Raw genomic sequence first — 18,841 nt, 5'->3', positions numbered from 1 at the left:
GAGGCTGAACCTGAGCCTGCACAGCACAAGGGCCATGCCTGCCACAGAAACACCCTGGGGCCCTGCCCCTTTTGCGCCAGGCACACCAGATTTGGGCAGGGAGGCTCAGCCTGGCAGCAGGAACCAAGTGCAGAGGGACTTAGTGTGTGTGGGGGTCCAGATGGGGGTAAGAGGGTTCCATATGGGGCAGTCTGGGTGCAGGCAGTTCAGTGGGGGATCTGGATGCACAGGGAGGTTCCAGATGCAAAGGCAATCAGAGTCTGCAGGGGGGAACCAAGTGAAAGTGGTTGGAGCTCAGCGGGGGTTGGGTCTGGGTGCAGGGGTGGTGGGGTTCATTTGGGTGGGGGGATCCAGGTGTAGGTGGTTGGGACTCAGTGGGGAGGGTGTCTGGGGGGGTTCATTGGGGTGGTACAGATGCAGGGGAGATGGGGCTTGTCAGGGTGAGGGTTTGATGGGCCTGCTTAACAGGGGAGCCCCAGCTGCTGCCAAGGGGACCTGCATGCTGGGCCCCCGCTTCCCTTATCCCCTTCTCTTCCTCATCCCATGCCCTTTCCCCACTGCTCCATCTCCTCCCCAGGCTTGGCGGGTAGAGGGGAACCGCCCCCCAGCACAAGCCAGCAGAGCGGGCTGGGGCCTGGTCGCTCCACTTCCTGCCGCCCAGTGATTGCAGGGCAGGCCCAACCCCACACTCATGGGGCAGTGGGAAGTGGAGAGACCCAGCCCCAGCCTGTTTCCGCTCTGCTCCCCTGGCTCCCAGCCTTGAGACTGTGGGGGGGGGTAGGGGGGAACCGCCCCCCAGCACTCACCAGCAGTGTGAAGCGGGCTGGGGCCGAGTTGCTCCACTTCCCGCCGCCCGATGAGTGCAGGGTGCACCCGACCCCTGCTGCAGTCCCCCGGGACGTTGCTCGGGGAAGGGATGGAGTGGGGGCAGGGCTGGGGTGGAGCAGGGGTGGGAAGAGTTGGGGCGGGGCTGAGCAGCAGCGGGGACAGCTTTTCTGGCGAGCTCAGCCGTTTGGGGGATCGGGCTGGCTGGGGCCCCTTCTGACTCTGGGCCCAGCGCCATGGTAAACTCGGTTCTGCCCAGGAGTGAGTAAACCTAATTCTCTGTTATGGCATGACTGGCAGCAATGCTCACTGAAATGCATCTAGTTTTATATGCATGCCACACTTCCATTGGTATAATGTTGGGTACATATGACCAAACCCTTGCCAGTCATGTTTTAAATGTTATTTATAATTCATTTTCTGCAGCTTCATTGTGATTTAGACTTAGGGTCCAATTCTCAGTTATACCAATGCAACCACATTGACTTAAGTGGCGTTTTACATGTGTAATTAAGGGCAGAACTTGGCCCCATGTTTTCTTCTGAACAGGCTACAGAATTAGAGCCAACTTATGCCCTGACCGACAACCTGTGAAGCCCTGTCCACATCAATGTGGATGCAAGGGGTGTAAATCAGGGCAGAATTTGGCACTTAGAGTAACTTCCAGTCACAGTAAATGATTTGCGGATTTCCAAGATGTGCTTACAGGGATTTCCCCTTATTTCAGCAAAGCCAGGGCTTGTAAATGAAAGCTCTTACCAGTGTTAACTAGATGGATAGCCCCTAATGATACTTCACTGATCACATTTCATGACTAATAGAATATGTTCATTGGGATTTTCTCATGACTTCAGCTATAACCGAAGATGTTGTCATTGAATTCTGATAATAAGATCGCAGGATCATACTGGTTGCAGGGGCACAAGGTCTGTATGATCAACGAGTCTGCTCTACTGCAAGGGTAGGAAATAGTCCCATGAGCTATTTGAGTGATACCAAGTACTCTGAACCATAAATGAGCAGTCTTGGTGTACCTAAACAGTGAGTGAAAAAGCTTTACAATATCAGAAAGATACAGACAAGGGAGCTCTTACAGCATTGGTCAATTTAAATAAAAAAGAAAAAGGATGAGACAATTTTCAAAAAGTGCATATGCAATTTAGGAGCTTAAGTCCCATTTTAAAAAATGACATAGGCATTTAGGAGTCGTCCCACTGACTTCCAATGAGATTTAGGCTCCTGTGTGCCTAAGTCACTTTTGAAAATGGGACTTAGTTGCCTAAGTCATGTAGGCCTGGCAACGCTGAGAGGAGCAACACCTAAATCCTTTTAAAAATCTGGTCCTTACACTCCTAAGTAACTTTAGCACTTTTAAAAATGTTACCTCAAAATCTTCTTCTCAACATTGGAAATGGCTGTTATACTACACAAGATGCCATCTCTTTTTCAAAAAGGTGGTTCAGTTCAAGCAATCTCATCTGACAACTTCGAGTACTTCACTTGCACAGGTATTGTCACATCTATAGCTAACACTGGGGAGCTCCTTAAACCAAGGTACTGAGGTCCAGATCCTCAAAGATATTTATATGCCTAACTCCTATAAGTGTTTAGGCATCTAAATACCTTTGAAGACCTGGGCCTTCATAGTGAGGCCTATAAACTATGAGTTGCATTTATTAAAAAGAACCAGGGGTACTTGTGGCACTTTAGAGACGAACACATTTATTTGAGCATAAGCTTTCATGGGCTAAAACCCACTTCATCAGATGCATGCAGTGGAAAATACAGTAGGAAGATATATATACACAGATAACATGAAAAAATGGGTGTTGCCATACCAACTATAACGAGACTAATCAGTTAAGGTGGGTTGTATTTATTGTGTCAGCTCCAGGGCCGCCCAGAGGGGGGGGCAAAGGGGGCAATTTGCCCCGGGCCCCGCAGGGGCCCCCAAGAGAACAGCTGAGGCTCCTGCCTCCGCCCCTCTCCTGGAGCCTTAGCACATCAAGCGGCGTCCTCAGACAGCGCCGCAGCGTGTCTCCGGCAGGACCCCTGAGCCCCGCCCCGCTCAGAGCCGCGTGGTGAGGGGGCGGGGCTGGGAGCTCCGGGCTGAGCCCAGCTGCCTCCGCTTGGCGTGGAGCTCCCAGCCCCGCCCCCTCCCCACGCGGCTCTGAGCGGGACGGAGCTCAGGCCCCGCCGGAGACACGCTGCAGCTGTTCAGCGAGGCGCTGAGGCTCCGGGTGAGGAGGGAGCCAGGGGTAAGAGGCTGGGGCCGGGGGGGTTGGCTAAGGGGCAGGGAGTCCTGGGGACAGTCAGGGCACAGGGAGGGGGCGGAGGTTGGGGGGGCGGTCAGGGGGCAGGGAATGGGGGGGTTGGATTGTGGGCGTTCGGGGGGGTGGCTAGGGTTTGGGGCAGACAGGGAGCAGGGGTGGGGACCCAGGGTGGTGGTTGGGGGCGTGGGGTCTCTGGGGGACGGTGAGGGGACAAGGAGCAGGATGGGTCAGGGATTCTGAGGGAGGCAGTCAGGGGCAGGAAGTGGGTGGAGGTCAGATAGCGGGCAGGGCCAGGCTGTTTGGGAGGCACAGCCTTCCCTACCCTAAAGCTCATTCAGCAGTTTGAGGCTTGCAGAAGAGCCAAGCTGTTAGCTTTTCCATTAGGGCAACCATCCCTTTCACTTCTCAAATGCCAAATTATAGTCTACATGTAATTTCAGTGCCATAGGGAGATTCATGTCAGGGGAGGGTAGCTTCATTTAAAATTAGCCACTGGGGGGAAGGATCACATGAGAAGAGCAATATCCTTTCCAACTCTACCAAGGGAGATCCCCATCCCCTGCATTCCCTGAGGCTTCAGAGGGGTTAATTCAGTGGTTCTCAAACTTTTGTCCTGGTGACCCTTTCACATAGCAAACCTCTGATGCGACCCCCCCCTTTATAAATTGAAAACTCTTTTTTATATATTTAACACTATTATAAATGCTGGAGGCAAAGCGGGGTTTGAGGTGGAGGCTGACAGGTCACGACCCCCAGTAATAACCTCGTGACCCCCTGAGGGGTCCTGACCTCCAGTTTGAGAACCCCTGGATTAATTTAATTTTAGCACCCTGTGTCTGTTCACATGCATGTGCTATTTTGAGCATTTCAGTTTTGACAACATAGGCTCATCCCAGATTCTGGAACAAGCTCAAATGCTCACTTTGTGGAGTATGTACATAAGCTATAGTAAAGAAAAACCCACAGTAACCATCTCCAGTTTGTGAGGGACCACATGGAGCCAGTCTCTAGGAAACAGATAAATGCATAGAGATTAAGTCCATTAATGGCTATTAGCCAGGATGGTTAAAGAATGGTGTCCCTAGCCTCTGTTTCTCAGAGAGTGGAGATGGATGGCAGGAGCGAGATCATTTGATCATTACCTGATAGGTTCACTCCCTCTGGGGCACTTGGCATTGGCCATTGTCAGTAGACAGGATACTGGGCAGGATGGCCTTTGGTTTGACCCAGTATGGCTGTTCTTATGTTCTAACCTAAATGAACCCAAAGTTATGGAGACAGATATGAGTCAAGGAAGCCAGCAGAGTATCAGAAACCTGGAAAAATCTCTGCCTGGATGGGCTCAGGTGTTTGGTTACAAGCTGAGGTGGTTCAAAAGTTTTGGATTTTTTTTCAAGCAGAATTTTTTTATTGTTTAAAGAAACAATCAAATACAGCAAGCAGCAAATATTTGGCCACACACTTCTGAAACCTCAAAACATATTCAGGTTTTGGCAGACTAATTTCAGCTTTTCAATTAAAAAAAACACAACAAATTTTGAAGGAAAGCAGACATTGTCCGTGATTTTTTTCTGCTTTTTAAAAAGCCCTAGTTTTCGATCCAGAAAAAGTTTTGATGGAAAATATTTGTCCAACCCTTTTAATGAGCTTTAGTGCCTTTTAGCACTGATGCTGAGAACCAGTGATACCTTGTAAAGAAGTTTTCTCAAAACTGGGTTTGTGCCGAAATGCGGAAGGTTTATTTTTCCCAGGGGCGCCTGTGGAGGGGAGCAAGTGGGGCAATTTGCCGGGGGCCCCGCAAGGGCCCCCAGGAGAATATATTATTGCAATTTTTTTATAGAAGGGGCCCCCAAAATTTCTTTGCCCCAGGCCCCCTGAATTCTCTGGGCGGCCCTGGTCAGCTCTGCATGAGTATTCACTGAACAAATTCCCAAAGTCCTGTCCCAGCAGACAGTGGGTTCAGTGAAAATTCTGGAATGATTCCTGGGCATGGTCTCGCCTTCAGGTGTTCCAAAATCCCGGTCAATAATCTGAAGGACAGGTCCCCAGGACATTAGCATTTGCTTAGATTTACAGCAGGGTTCTTAAGTGCCAGAAGAAAGAAAGATGCAGAATATAGGGGAAATTAAAAGTAAGCAAGATTTGGGGCCACATGTTAAGGGTTCTTTATGGTGGCCTTTCTCTAGCACATGAAGCCCTCTGATGCTGTGTAAGAGGTTCTTTTCCTGCTATTGTGCATTATCCTGCCCTTTTTACAAAAACAGTTTGAAGAAACCACAAGGGCACATTTGGCTCCAAAATAACCAAGTATACTAATTTCAGAGTGCTAGCCATGTTAGTCTGTATCAGCAAAAACAACGAGGAGTCCTTGTGGCATCTTAGAGACTAACATATTTATTTGGGCATAAGCTTTCGTGGGCTAAAACCCACTTCATCAGCTGCATGGAGTGAAAAATACAGTAAGCAGTATATATATTACAGCAAATGAAAAGATGGAAATTACCTTACCGAGTGGGGGGTCAGTGCTAACGAAGCCAATTCGATTAAAGTGGAAGTGGCCTATTCTCAACAGTTGACAAGAAGGTGTGAGTATCAGCAGAGGGAAAATTACTTTTTGTAGTGACCCATCCACTCCCAGTCTTTATTCAGTTTGACAGTTTAATTTGATTGTGTCCAGTTTGCAAATTAATTCCAGTTTCTCGTTGAAGTCTGGTTTTGAAGTTTTTTTGTTGAAGAATTTCCACTTTTAAGTCTGTTATTGAGTGTCCAGGGAGACTGAAGTGCTCTCCTACTGGTTTTTTAATGTTACAATTCTTGGTGCCTGATTTATTCTTTTGTGTAGAGACTGTCCAGTTTGGCCAACGTATATACACATGCAAAGCCTAATTACATACAGATTGCTGTTCTGACTGGTTTCTAGCAGTTTTTATTTATTTATTTATTAAAGGTATACTGCCCTATTACTATACATTACACCAAGAAATCACCATTCAAACTTCAGACTCTGAGGCTAAAGATTAGGGCTAGAAGGCAGAAATGCAAAATAGTAGTAATATTGAAAGGCTTAAAGAGAAATCCACAAACACAACATAGGAATTACAAAATCACACACGATCCTGACAATTTACAATTTGCTTTTTGTTGCTCATATTGTTGGCATGTCAAATCTACTGGGAAATTAGAATTTATATATTAAGACTCACTTTTAGGATAAAGAATTAGCAATTTCATATTGATAAAAATCCAGTTTTGTTGAAACTCTACACTGAATGATTGATAACTCACAAAATCCTGTCCTGAAATACACTTGGTCTTGTGTAAAACACGAGATGGATTTTTTTCAGGGCTGTGTCTACTTTGGTTGTTCCTAAGCCTTGACCAGAAAGGTAGAAAGGTTTATTCCAGGATACCACATGTAAGTCAATAAAGTTCCAGAGAAATGACAATTATTAGTAATGCAGTGCTGAGAAATCATGTTATCATCTTAATCTGTGAAAGTGGTTTTTTTCAGGAAATGAGTGGTTGCAATTTTGCCAAATGTTTATGATCAGCAGTTCAGCTATTACTAATTGTGGTAACAATCAAATTGAGATATGTATGCAGAGATCATACATACATCTTGTAGTTTAAAAAACATACATATATACATTTTGCTATTTAAAATACATTACAGGTCTCATGTCAAATGTTTATCTAAACATCTCAAAATGTTATTTTTTATGATTAGAGGATAATATGGTCCTTGATTTATAATCTAAGATCCACTTTCAAATCACATACACACAAATTAAGTCAACTGTTATTATTCCTCATGAAAACTGAAGACTAAAAAGAAATCTGCCTGCACTGCACTAAACTGGGAAATAATAACCTAAGAGAACAGCCCATTAGTTGTTAATTGAATGACATCAGAAAGCAGCCCCAAACTTACCATTAATAGCATTCTGCCAATTTTCTATACTCTGGAGAGTGTTGGTAAGAGTTTCATTAAATGAACTGTCACCAATTCTAATACTCTTCTATCTGTATTTTATTACTTGGCCTTAAACCGGGCCTCTTGGAGGGAATGAATTACTGGCACTCATAAGCAATAATGAGAAAGTGATGTGTGGTATAAAAAATAAGACAGACAAATTATATATCATATGGGGACCATTTAAAAATATATAGGAAAATATGTCATATTATAAAAGTGTTTGAAAAAGAGCAAATATCATGTGGGATGCCATGTAAACAAAAAGGAATCCCCTAAATGAAATCCCCTCATTTCTCAGATCAAGAGGATATCGGTGTAGGAGCTTATCCTTTGAGCAGCCTGCAGACAGATTGCCGTGCCTGCACAGAGCCACGTTGACTTCAATAGAGCTCTGCATGGGCGCAGCAGTCAGTTTGAATGCTGCTGCGTATTGCAGGATCAAAGCCTTATTTTCGATACATATGGAAATATTTGTGCGTAAAACATTCTGGTGCAAAGTGTGTCTTTTAACATCAGTGTGGATGACTAGTGCCTCTTTGATTTCAGTGATGTTGCATAGGGTTTGTGAGAACAGAATTTGGTTCTAGAAATATATGACACTGATATTATTAAATTGTATTTAAGACAATATTTAAACAACAACAAAAAATGAAATAATAGCAAATTGTTATAATGCACCTCAGGTAACCTAACCACTGTAAAAACAGGGACTGCGTATTGTATGGCACAGTAGGAAAACTAACAGGAACATATTTGATGGGCATGTTAATGATTAGATAGATAGATAGATAGATAGATTTCAAAATCATAACTGAATTATTAGAATCTACCAGTAAAACATATGGCTAACCATTTCAGAACATGGGACTACAGCTCAGGTGGTGTGGTTTTCTTTACAATAGCATAACAAGCATGAATAATGAAAGGGAAATTTGCCAAGAAACCAGGAAAGCACTGCAAGTTAGGAAATCTCTGTGAAATTGCTCCAGTACAGTAGTTATTTGAGGATGCTTTCCTTACTAATAGTACAATCAAAGTATTTATTTATTATTTGTATTATGGTAGTGCCTAGAGACCAAGCAAAATTGGGGCCCTGTTGTGTTAGGCACTTTTTAAACACAGAATAGTAGACAGTGCCTGCTCCAAAAAACTCACCATGTAAATAGCCAAGACAGATGTAGGGTAAGGGAAAGAGTTATAGATGAAGCTTATACTTCAGGCATAGACACTAAAAATAATTAACGGGGTACGAATTTTAATTGTCCTTTTGGTAAGCATTTATTTATAATTAATAACAAAAAATAATGTACCTCACAAAGGTGTTGCAAGGATGAGTTAGTACATAATTCTTAACGTATGTGCAATATGCCTCAGATGGCATGTGACCAGGATTCATCACTGAATTCGGTCCATTGGTTGGATCGTTAGCTTTCCTGCCAGGCCCGGGCTGGGTACTGACAGGGCACGCAACATGAACGCTGATCCATGCCCCCCAGTACATAATTAAACAGCACTTTGTAAACCTCTATACTAAAAATGCCAAGTATTATTATTTGTCACGATACCAATATTTACAGATATAGTGCAGTGGTTTTCAACCTGTGGTCCGTGGACTGCTGGGGTCCACAGACTATGTCTATGATTTCCAAAGGGGTCTGTACCTCTTTCTGAAATTTTTAAAGGGTTCACAAATGAAAAAGGTTGAAAACCACTGATATAGGGAAAATGTAGATGCTGCATATTGATTCAGAATTGATAATTTTTTAAAATATTAATTCAGTAGTTGAATTACAGCCCTAGAGTTTGAAACCCTTTATTTAATGGAACAGGTAAGTGGGCTGTCTAATGAAATTTTTATTAAGAGATCAAGAAATAGTTTAGTGTTTAATAATAGCAGTGTCCCTGTTTCTGGTAGCACATTGTTCAACACAACAACGCCACTAAAAGTCTGAATGTAGTGAATGGGTACGTGAGGTGCTTCCCTGTATGATATATTGTTAACAAAACAGAATTACAAACACACCATAGATCATTCAGGTCTAGCCTTAAATAGAAAAAATTAAACTGTTTAAAGTAACAAGATTTCTTTATCAAAATCTCATTTTCATTAACCATAATAAAAACTACAAACATGAAATTTAAAAAATACTAATCGGTTACATGGAAACTCATCTAGAACAGTACATATTTCCCCTGGAATTCTTTAGTTATTTTCCATTTAAAGTTGGAAAATGGAAAAAAAAATGGAAACAAATAGTGGGATAAAATCAGTCAGTGAAGAATATGGAAATTAGTTTAGCTGTAAATTTAGTGAAATATTGAAAAGAATTATCAGGCAAAATTCAACCACTGGGGAAAGAATATGAGCTACAGAAAAGAAAAATGTATTGATTATTTAGTTTATTAACATAATGGTAAATATGTATATGATCTGTGTGTGTGTGTCTTTAAATGTCATCTACAAACATCCATAACAAACTTAAGTAACCATGTAACTATTATTATCATTCTCACCCTCCATTACCCTTATTTATAACCTACTGTTTGAGTCATATCTACAATTAGGTCCTGATCCTGCAAGCTGCTCTACATGGGCTGACCCCTATGCCTGTTCTGAGTCCCACTGATGTCAACATCGCTCCTGGCAGGAGAGGGGTCTGCCTACATGGAGCAGTCTGCAATATCAAAGCCTTAGTTTACATGCTGTCTGAGGCAGGTGCTGTATATACTTTATTTGTCTGTAAAGCAGAACCTTTCCACATTTTGTGTACTGTAAAAATAATAAAGAGTAATAATTAATACCCTAAAATCGCTACTATCACTATCATTGCTATAAGAAGCCTTCTTCAAACTTTGTGCATTTTAGCCACTAGCCAAGTTCTCAAACACAGTTAATGGTCAATTATCCTCTAGATAGACATGGGTGATGGATAGGGCCCTACCAAATTCATGGCCATGAAAAATGCGTCACAGACTGTGAAATCTGGTCTCCTCCTGTGAAATCTCATCTTTTGTGTGTTTTTACCCTATACTATACAGATTTCACAGGGAGACCAGCATTTCTCAAATTGCGGGTCCTGACCTAAAAAGGAGTTGCAAGGAGGTTGGAAGGTTATTTTAGGGGGGGCATAGTATTGCCACCCTTACTTCTGCACTGCCTTCAGAGCTAAGGGTGGCAATACCATAGCATACCATCTTACTTCTGTGCTCCTGCCTTCAGAGCTGGGCGTCCGGAGAGTGGCAGCTTCTGACGGAGGACCCAGCTCTGCAGGTAGCAGCGCAGAAGTAAGGGTGGCAATACCATACCATGCCATCCTTACTTCTGCGCTGCTGCTGGAGGCAGCTCTGCCTTCAGAGTTGGGATCCCGGCCAGCATCTGCCACACTCCAGCTGCCCAGCTCTGAAGGCAGAGCCGTCATCAACAGTAGCGCAGAAATAAGGGTAGCAGTACTGCAACACCCCCTACAATAATCTTGCGATCGCCCCCCACAACTCCTTTTTGGGTCAGGATCCCTACAATTACAACACTATGAAATTTTAGATTTAAATAGCTGAAATCATGAAATTTATTATTTTTAAAATTGTATGACTGTGAAATTGACCAAAATGGACCATGAATTTGGTAGGGCCCTAGTGATGGAGCATAACTCCTCTATATATTGACAGAGCAAGTCCCGAGTCCATACTGGAACCTAGTGAATACATGGGATGACCAGAATTCACATGGGGAGTTTTTTAGCACTACATAGCATGGTCATTTACAGTAAAAAAGAAAGAAAAAGAATATTCATCTCTAGAAATTCTTTACCCCACAAACCCAGTATTGCACTTGGAAATTACTGTCCCCTAAACAGTTCTTATAAGCGAAGATGAAACTTGAACAGCTAAAAGGGAACTACTGACTCTTGTTTAGTATCAAATCCTGTTTTAGAGCTTTCTGCTCTTAAAGATACAGCATCCTGTTTACACATCTAATCAATGAACTGGACATAAGAGAACCTGAGGAAATTGCCTGCAGTCCTCTATAAGCCTGTATGTCCTACAAGTGGAATGAGAACAACTGTTCATTTTGACTGTAAGCAACTAAACAGAGTTTGAGAAATTCACAAAATTCTTGTGACTTTTTTGGTTGGTTGGTTTGCTTTTGTTTTGCCTGTGAAAGCTTTTCTGACCAAGAAATGTAATTTATTCCACCATGGTTCAAATGATAAACATTTAAACAAAAAGAATCCTCATTCTCTTCTGTCTTCTCTATAGACAGATTGAACTAACTGATTTAATTTAACAAGAGGTACTACCTTTCCCCAGTCCTCAGCCCCAAGCCTAGTTCCCCCATCAAAATGAGCCTGGGGACCATGAGGGGAGAACTGTAGTCTGCAGGTCTTTTTTACGTGGTCTTGCTGTTTAAAAAAAGTTGCAGGTCTATGTCAAATACATTTATGAAAACCTCACAAAATGTTATTTTGTTATTATTAAAAAATCCAGGCACTTTGCTGATCCCAAGAAAGTCTCCTAAGACTCCAGCTTTAGAACTTCTGGACTCTGATGCTCCTTTCATGAATCAACTGTTTTGAATATAAAAATGTACAGTGACAAAACCTAGACAGCATGAGGTCAGTGTGGCATGCAGGTAAATGAGAGAGTTCCCTCACAGTGAGAGACAGCTGAGAGGTCAGTATAGGGCAGATCTAATCCTGATGGAAATATCCTGTGGAATAGAAGAGGAGCAAGATCAAGAAGTTCTACAGAATGTTATAAATGTATATAATTTAATAGATAATGAGATCACTTCTATACAACATTTAAAGCAACCTACATGCATAGATCTCTATAGCAGGGCTGCCATTCTCCATTACATTCTATAGGATAGTTTAAAAATATTATAGAGAAAAATTTCCTATTAAATTCTGTAAGTCTTTTCCATAAGGAACCATCTGGGAAAGAGCAAATGAGTATCAGGCTCATTCTTGGGTAATCAAAGGGCTAACTTTTACTATGGTTTTTCTATTAAGCAGCACTCACTCCAAGTTAGTTTGTAACTATTCTTGAGTTAAATATTACCCAGCCTGAAGTTTGTTAGCAGGAACCCTGAGACACTTCTGAGGCATTCATGGGTCTGATCCCTCTTCCACTGAAGTAAATGTAAAACCCACTTTTTTGCACAGGATTAAACTGTAAATTCTCTCACACACACACACATACACACTGCTTAATCTGTATGTGCGTGAATTCTTCAGAGTTTTGTAAAATGTTTCTCCTATGGCTGTGGGACAGTAACATACATACAGTAATCTGCTAACCTTCCTTCTGTGTAACAGTAAATCAAACCCACCAGTTCTCCTGCTTATCAGACATGCTTCCTTCCTGTGACAGGAATGATACCACTACACTGATGGGAAGAGGAGAGAAGGGATTTTTTTATGTTTGCTTTATTCATCACTTTCACTGATGCGCTTAGGAAGAAATTCTAGACTGATTCACAAACGGAAACCCCAAGCGCGGTGCACTGGAGCTGTTGCCTTTGGACAGGAAGCACTGTGGTTTTATAGGCTAAAGGTTATGCCACTTCTAAATATTTCTATGCTGAGTAGAGGTGCAAGTTCTCAGACTTCTTCCTTCAACACCCAAGTGACAAGCACCAACTGCACACGTTTGCCTGCTTTCACAGTGTACAACCTGGATGATATAACTCCACTTTGCACAATGTCATTCAGAATAACTGTGTTCCAAAATTATTGATAAAGTAATTGAGTTACAGAGGTAAAAAAGACCAAACAGTAATTAAGAGGTACAGACAGAGGCAAAAAGATGACATCTGAAATTCGATGGAGAGATACAGGTAGGCTTTCCAGATGATGGCAGCTGCAGAGGAGAAGGAGAACATTCTCACACCAGCAGGGGCTAGAGGAAGAGCAGAGATAGACCAGTGCTAGTCTATGTGAGATAGCAAAGAAGGGAGGAGAGAGAGGGACAAAGTCTGTGGGAGAGGCTGCTGCAAGTCCATGGAGGGTTTATATAAAGAGGGCAGCTCTGAACTGGATGCTGAAATGATTATGCAGCCAGTGGAAAACGAGAGTGATGTGGTTATGACTTTTTGTATATGTGACAGGGTGGAGACAGGATTCTGCACATGCAGGAGCCTGGAGAGGGTGTGGTTTTGGAAGCCATTGAGAAGGGAATTGCAATAGTCAAGGCTCGAGAAGATGACGGCATGCATGAGGATTTCAGCACAGGAGGACTCAAGAGAGTATGCATAGGCAAAGCTACAGAGATAGAAGAGGCAGATTTGCTGAAAGAGGAGAGGTGAGAGGGGATGCAAAGTTTGAAATCAAGGATAACACAAAAACTCTGAACCCAAACAGCAGGACTGTGTGAAGGAGGGAGATAGAAGAGCTAGAGATGGATTTAAGGATGATCTTCTTCCCAAAAGAAGTCCTGCTGTCTTTGAAACATTTACCTGAAAGAAATCAAAATGGAGGTCCAGGTCAGCCAATCAAGGCAGAAAAGGGATGGATAGGGAGGAGTCATTAAAAGGAGCAACACTAGGATATTGTTATGTACAGCGGAGAATCATCATCAAGGCTCCCTGATCCCAAGATTCCACAGCTACAGAATCCACCCCTCCCATCCACTGCAACAGAACTGTGCTTCAGAATCTGGGTTTTAAATTTTCAAAAATATATTCTTAGGGCTCCTGGTTATGAAAGTGACTTTGAAAACATGAAGTGGGTGTAAACTGATATAGCCATGTGCCCCTGAGCCTGGATGGGCCATCTTCTTTTTCTTACTGTTCATGACAGTTTATACTATACTAGGCTCAAGGATTTTCCTTTATTTTCACCCAGCGGAGCAGTTCAGGTCAGAGAAATGTCACTGAGGGGAATATGTTATAGCTGCCTTCTGATTTACAAAAAATGTAGTCACAAGAACATCAAACATTACAAGCAGTGATGCATTTTCCCCACCCCCAACCTCTCCCTTTTCAACTCTGCACAGTGGGAAGTGCTGTCTAGGTGCAATTTTACAAAGCTACAGAGATGACTGAAGGACAGGGCTTTTTGCAGGGGAAGGCAGGGCTCAGATACTACAGGGATGGGTGAGTTCAAGAACGTAGCTAATTAGGTCACAGGCCACTGAGGTTCTGTCTACACAGCAATTACACACTTGTGGCTGACCAAGTGAGCTCATGGGGCTCAGGCTGCAGGGTTGTAAAACTGTGGTTAGATGTATGGGCTCAGCCTGGAGCCCAGGCTCTGGGACACTCCCCACTCATGGGGTACCAAAGCTCAGGCTCCAGCCCGAATGTCTACACTGCAATTTAGAGAGACAAGGTGGCTGAGGTAATATTTGTTATTGGACCAACTTCTGTTGGTGAGAGACACAAGCTTTCAAGCCTCACAGAGCTCTTCTTTACCGCCCTGCAGCCTGAGCCCCGCAAGCCCAAGTCAGCTGACATGGGCCAGCCGTGGGTGTTTAACAGCTGTTTAAAACTACCCTGATGGTACATCTCTCCTGACCCTTCAGCTTTCCTGTAGAGAGGGAATGCCCCCACTGATGTCAATGGGTTTATAATGATATAATTATGGCCTGGTCTACACTTCAGCTGAAGCCGACGTATCTTATTCCGACTTACCTCCCGTCCTCACGGCGCGGGATCAACGGCTGCGGCTCCCCCGTCAACTCCACTACCACCGCTCGCTCCAGTGGAGTTCCAGAGTCGACGGGGAGCACGTTCGGGGATCGATATATAGCGTCTCAACAAGATGCGATATATCAATCCCCAATAAATCGATCGCTACCCGCCGATACGGTGGGTAGTCTGGACGTACCCTATGATTGGAATTAGGCCCATGATTTCTAAACGAAACTCCAGAAATTTAGATAGATGCAACAATGCTGGAGTTTGGCTAGAAAACTGGCCTTTGTTGATGTGTTGTGAAGAATGGTCTGCAACTGATGTCAGAAACCACTCTCTTATAACTGACCCTATCATGCATATACCTGTCTTTGATTTGCCATGCAGCTCATGGGCCGTTCTGAACTGATTTTGAATGGGCCAGAGTCAATGTGCAATCAGCCTTCATACCCACAAGAGAATCCCACATGTAGCTATGGCCAAAGACTGACAATGTCACATATCACTGACCAAGGGTTGCCTACCCTCCAGGATTGTCCTGGAGTCTCCAGGAATTAAAGATCAATCTTTAATTAAAGATTATGTCACATGATGAAACCTCCAGGAATACATCCAACCAAAATTGGCAGCCCTACATCAACCACTGCTCTCTGACCAGATTTGATGGTGTCTAAGGGCTCTGCACTTCACTGATGAGGCTGCTGGAAACTGCAAGCTCTACATCCGATAAAAAGGTGACTGGGGTTTGTAGTACATCTTACACCCAGTGTCACTTTTGGTGATCACATTCCCTGCCTGTCAATATTAAAACAATTAATATATCAACAACTGGAAAATGGAAATCAAAGAATTTAGGTCATTCTGGAATACAGCGTGACTATCACAGCACTTTTCCTTGCTGAATTCTGCACAATAAAAACTGAACCATTATATGCCCCCATCACCTTCTGGAGCAGTCAACAAGAAGCTGCACTGAAATCACATCTAGAAGGTTGTAAATATTCATAAATATACATATGGAAGATCAGTGGAAGAAGTAGTTTCCTTTTTTCCTCCTTAAATGTCTAGCTCAAGATACAAAAAGTCAATGTCTATTATAATCAAATTAAAGGTTTCAGAAAGCTTGACTACTATTTTCTGTTGATTTTCACCTCTGAAGGCTAAAATTGGTTTTCAGAGAGACTTCAGTCATTCTGGACATCACTGAAATTAATAGAAAGACAACGTTGGATTTGGCCAATCGGTTAATTGAGTGTTTTTTAACTTTGGTAGACTTGATCATCATGCATTTTGCTTCTTCATTGTGACAAATAGAACGTATAAGACTCACCACCATAACAACAAAATCTGCACAGATGGCAAACTTCACTATGTATTTGAAAACCGCAGTCAAACTCACATGTATTGTACATCCATATACAACAAGGCTATGACTACATGGTAACACTCATATATGCCATACAACTGAAGACAACACAGCTCCCACTTACTACGCATCCCTCACATATACCGTACATCAGAAAAAAAATAGCTCAACTTCAGAGGGAACAAATCAAGTTTTTTGGAAGTTTTTGAAAGCTAGGACATGACTAGCTAGGACAGGACATTTTAGCACATACACAGATTTAGAATATATATTGCAATGGTGTGTTAGTCTGCTCCAAAGTGGGAGGTTTGGATTTGATAACGATATTTTTGTTGCTTAGTTTACAAAGGAACCTTTTACTTTCTGTTCGTCTTTCTTGTTGTAACAATCCGATTATCCCAGCCTCTAGAATAAATGTCTATTTTTAAATACATTACAACCCTATACCTCACGAATAGTTCATTCGTTTTTTGTAATCGGTGTAATGTTGATCTTTTTATTTATCCCATGTGAGACTCTGCTTTATTAGCTCAGCTCCCTTCTTGCCATGTGTGGACTCAAACATCAAACTAACTATAAACAGACAGCAATATTGAATTTATTTGTGGAATGTTGTTCATTTTAACTAATTATTTTTAAGATGCCCAAAGGCCTTTGAATATTGGGCACCAAAAACGTTGGTAAGTTACCACTCTATTATTAAATATGAGGATGATGCATCAACATCAATGTCAACAATATCATACACACTTTGGTGACAGAGCTGGAAAAATAGTTCATTTGGTCTGCCACTTATTGTGCCTTTTGCTCTTTACATAATGAACATAATAGTTCCAAGGAGATTGTGGAATCCCCATCACTGGAGGCTTTTAAGAACAGTTTGGACAAACACCTGTCAGGGACAGTTTAAGTATATTTGGCCATGCCTCAGCACATAGGATATTGTGGATGACCTGTTGAGGTCCCTTTCAGCCCTACATTTGTATGAGTCTATTATTCTATTTCTGGATTCCATAGTAAAATAAATGCCAAAGGAAGCCTAAAATGTTCAATTATAATGCCCTTTTATAAACATCTCTCCTTTTTGACAGTGTATCAAAGAGAAACAATGAAGCAGCCATTACTACTTCATTGTTATTCAAATTAGCAGAAACAATTCAATAAATGATGCCTTGATCTATTTTGGTGTGTGTGGCTGAGCTAGATCCATGGCCTGACTCTTTAATTTGGCTTTTAAAATCAGAGTTCCTGCTAATTTGTATCTGGATGATTGCTGAACACAAGCTAGAGTTGCTGGGGAGCAAGAGTGGGGGTGGGGGCTTTACCCGGGCATAGGGTTACCATATTTCAAGTTCCCAACTAGAGGACACTGTTGGGGGGTGGGGAGGGAAAGGAGGAGCTGGAGGGGGATTCAGGAGTGCTGGATGGAGTGTGTGTGTACTGGGAGGGGGTATTTGGCGGTGCTGGAGGGGTGTGTTTACTGGGAGGGGGATGAGGGGATGCTGGAGGGGTGTATTTACTGGGAGGGGGATTTGGGGATGCTGAAGGGGGTATTTGGGAGTGTTGGAGGGGTGTGTGTGAACTGGGAGGGAGGGCGCTGGAGGGGTGTGTGTACTGGGAGGGGGTATTTGGGGGTGCTGGAGAGATGTATGTGTACTGGGAGGGAGGGTACTGGAGGGGTGTATGCATACGGGGAGGGGCGTGGGTGCTGGAGAGGTGTGTGTGTACTGGGAAGGGTACCTGGGAGATGTTGGAGGGGGTACCTGAGGCCTCACTGTCGAGGTGGGGGGCAGTGTCTTGCTCCCTATCACAGTGGCGGGGAGGCTGGCCCAGGCCTGGGACCTCTCCCCCTCTCTATGGCAGGGAACCAAAGCCTGGTCCTGTCACCCCTCCCAGACAGGCTCTGAGGCCCCGCGGCGGGTAGGTGGCCCGGCTGAGAGGCGCTCGGCGGCTCCACTTACCTGGCAGGCTGGGCTAGGGCAGGCAGGATCTGGCGTCTGTGATGCAGGGGACGGACCAGTCGGGGCGTGGAGATGGCTCTCTCTGAGCTGCAGCGTCTGCTCCACAACGAAAAATCCTGAACACTGCCTCTTGTTTGAAAAATCTGCCCAGAGGGTGGGCTACCAAAAAAGAGGTCACGTCCCGGGAAACCTGGGCATCAGGCAGCTTCAGCTCTAGGCCTCTTACTCCTCAGCTGCCAACTCCCTCCCAAGCAGTGCCCTGTTCTAGATACCTGTAATTCTGGTCAGACTGTACAGGGGATCCCCTGCTGGAAGGAGGCTCACATTGCAGCCAGCTAGTTGTTCAGCGGCTGAAAAGTCAGGCAGGTCTCCTTCATCCTGTAGCCAAGCTTTTATCTACCGACCATACCACCAACTTCCCTGTGGAGACAGGAGGCAGTACAGCAGTGATTTGAACCTAGGTCTCCCACATCCTGAGTGAGTGCTCTAACCACTGAGCTACTGGGCAAAAGGGGGACACCACCACCATCTCCTCTGGCATCTTTTGTGCAGGTTTAGGCATGCTATCAGTACACCTATCGGATCAGGCCCCAAAGGCAACAGACAGGGGAATGCCTAGTTGATAAATCCTGCTGGGGCTTAGGTGAAAGTTAAGCACCGAGCTGCTGGATGGGGGCAGGATTGAGGCAGCTGTGCATACCAGGTGCCAAAATGTAGGCACCTTGGGGATTTGGTGAATGTTAGTGGCAGCTAAATGTTGGGCTTAGGCACCTAAAGTAGCAGTTAGGCACCTAAGTCTCCCTG

The sequence above is a fragment of the Mauremys mutica genome, chromosome 3 (assembly GCF_020497125.1).
Source record: "Mauremys mutica isolate MM-2020 ecotype Southern chromosome 3, ASM2049712v1, whole genome shotgun sequence".
In the NCBI taxonomy this organism is placed as follows: domain Eukaryota; kingdom Metazoa; phylum Chordata; order Testudines; family Geoemydidae; genus Mauremys; species Mauremys mutica.
Note: the sequence above shows the minus strand (reverse complement) of the source record.